Below are 2,836 nucleotides of genomic sequence, written 5' to 3'. Positions count from 1 at the left end.
AAACAAGCTTAAATTTCTAGGTCTGTAATCACATTTCAAATGTCGCACCAGGATGTCATGGTACTTCGTAATTGTACATTTTCATCTGATCATTTGATACTTCAGTTTTCTGAAACACTGACTGAGAATGGTGGACTCGTGGGAATGACTATTTTAAGCTGCACTATTTTCAGCCGCAAACCATTAGCATCTCCTTTTTCACCACTTTCCTCATCCACTGGATGCATCACTTCATCCAGTCAGAGTAGGTAAGTTATTTAACCCACCTACATGAAATCATCGATAAATAGCTGAGAGTAGTTTTACTTCTGGGTTATATTTTTAAAACTATTTCCCGATCTGTTGCTTTAGTTTGTTAAAGGCCAAAAACATGAATCATTGAGCCCCTGAAAAAATGCACAGTCATAGTTCCAATGACGTTAAGGGAAAACTGAGGCAAGTCAGGCAGTTAATTTCCCCTTTTTTTCCTCGTAACCGTCTTTATACTCCTCTGTATGACCGTATTCATCCAAAGAGGGCCATTAATTGTATCCACTAAAACGTCACTAATACGAGATTCTCCTGTTGTGCACGAAAGGAGCACAGCAACAATAATGCACATGAACCAGGAAGAAGCGATAACTTTCCTGATTACGTTTTCCATGTTTGCTTGATCAATATCAGCAACTGTGTTAAACGAGTTCTTGTCACCGAATGGTACGTTCACATTTGCAGCTTCACCATGGACCTGAAACTTGAACAAAGAGGCACACATCAAATGTTGGGTCCCACTGGGGAGATCGTTGAAACGTTTGGTGCGAATGACCTGAACAGTCGCCGGATGGAACTTGGGTCACATCACATCGGCTCCCGGTGCGTTAAATATGCACGTGTTTCTCATCCGCAACAACTCAATAGTCGCTCCCAACCACCTCTAATTCGTTGGATTGAGCTTCCTGCGACGTTTTTCCGTTCTCCAAAAGGAAGTTCAAGCTGAAGGGTCTCCGTTTTGACGCTGTGGGGGAGTGTCGGCACAAATCGTTCCAGAGACTTTTCCGAGAAAGGCAGGAGTGGTGGAAGCGCTGTATCGCCGCACAGGGTGGCTCCTTTGAAAGGGATGGCAGCCAGATTTTAATCACGTACAAATTTTGGTTGCTATAGACATAATCTCTGAATTTTTCTTTGTGACTTTAGCATTCGTGAAACGGGTAAGAACTAAAAAAAAAATGAGGCAAATAACTCAAACGGCCGTGAAAAAAAAGAGTTTCTTTCAGATTTAATAATATAATTTTTGTGCTGTAAACTTGTAAGCCTTCATGACATAACATCCCTCATGAATGATTCATTCAGCATTCACAGTTCCCCTAATTCAAGATGATGTCGAGCCAGCGCTCACGGTGAAATTGGCCGATCTGATATGATATAGACGTGCCTGAGAATCAACCCACATCTGCAGAGTGAGTCAAAGTGGGCGGAAGCAAAGAAGTCTGGAAGAGGTCAAAGATGACGGCGGCAGAAGGTGCCGTTTTACCTGCTAAAAGAGGAATCCTCAGTTTAACGGCACTTCAGCAGATATTAAACTGCCAGCGAGCCCACATCTGCAAACAGACAGGGTTCACGCTGAGGATAAAGTTTATTAATGATGCAGGGGACTTCAGCAGATGAATCAGGGGCGGGGAATAGATGGAGGGGAAAACAGGAGAGGAAAGGAAGCCGACCGGCATTGTTTCCCCCTTCTGCACTCAGACAAGACAAACATGTCCGCCCCCCCTGTTTGAATTCTATGTCAGCCAGAGGATATGACAGGGCTTCTAATAGAGATGCTGTGCTGCTGCGAGGGTGCATGACAATTTTTTTTTTTATGATTCAAGTCGTATTTTTCTGACAAGAAAAAAATTGTTTTAAAAAGAAAGATGATTTCATCCCAGCTCCAATCAAACTGTGAGTGACTGAAGACGGAGAAGTCACCGTGAATCAGCGTACCTGCAGCTCAGATTTCTAATTATCTCACATCATACATGATAAATGAAACAAATTCAAACTGCTTGCGTGACATTATCCATCTAACAACTGCCACCACGCTTCTCCCAGAGAGGAAGATAATAGCAGTTCTGGTAAATATTTCAGCTATGAGCAGTGTCTGGAAGTTATGAAGACATAAATTCTGTCGGAGTTGCATATTGTTCACTTTCATGCTGCCCACATTACGTCATCGCTGATTTTTATTATCTTAATGTTCGTTGCTCATCAGATCCAGTTGTGCTTTTTAGGGCAAATTTACAATCCAACCCTATTCCGCATTATAAAAAAAAAATTGAAAAAGATTAACCTGACTACGGAGCGCGGCTTATTATTATGTATTCAAACTGCATCATTTTGTAAAACAAGCATATTTATCATCCCCAATAGGGGACAGCAAAATAAAGCCATTGGAAAACAAGCCTCCCTTGAACCTTGGAGACTGAGCTGCGAGCAGCTAAGCTCTGCAGCGATGAATCTGAAATTCATTTCCCTGTTGGAGTACTGGAAAATCTTTTTTTTTTTTTTTTTTTGCCAAAACAATGATAAAAATACACAAACACACAAAATCATACAATCACCCGAGACGGCAGCTAAACCATGTTTGTGTTTGAAAATGAAATGCTGCTTCATCTCCCAGAAGGCCACACAGAAGATTTACGAATACAAATCCAACATAATTAGTAAATCCAGAAATACCAACTTTTTTGCAGCAGCTCTGTTTGCCAGGAACAAAAAGTGTCCCACCGACCGCCTGTGGTCCATTTAATTGCAAAGGATTATGTCACTGAAAGACATCCCCAACAAACAGACGCATAGATGGAAGTATCTGATCCGC

The sequence above is a fragment of the Embiotoca jacksoni genome, unplaced genomic scaffold (assembly GCF_022577435.1).
Source record: "Embiotoca jacksoni isolate LCO1_2020_lvr unplaced genomic scaffold, fEmbJac1.0.p SCAF_13, whole genome shotgun sequence".
Classification (NCBI taxonomy): Eukaryota; Metazoa; Chordata; class Actinopteri; family Embiotocidae; genus Embiotoca; species Embiotoca jacksoni.
Note: the sequence above shows the minus strand (reverse complement) of the source record.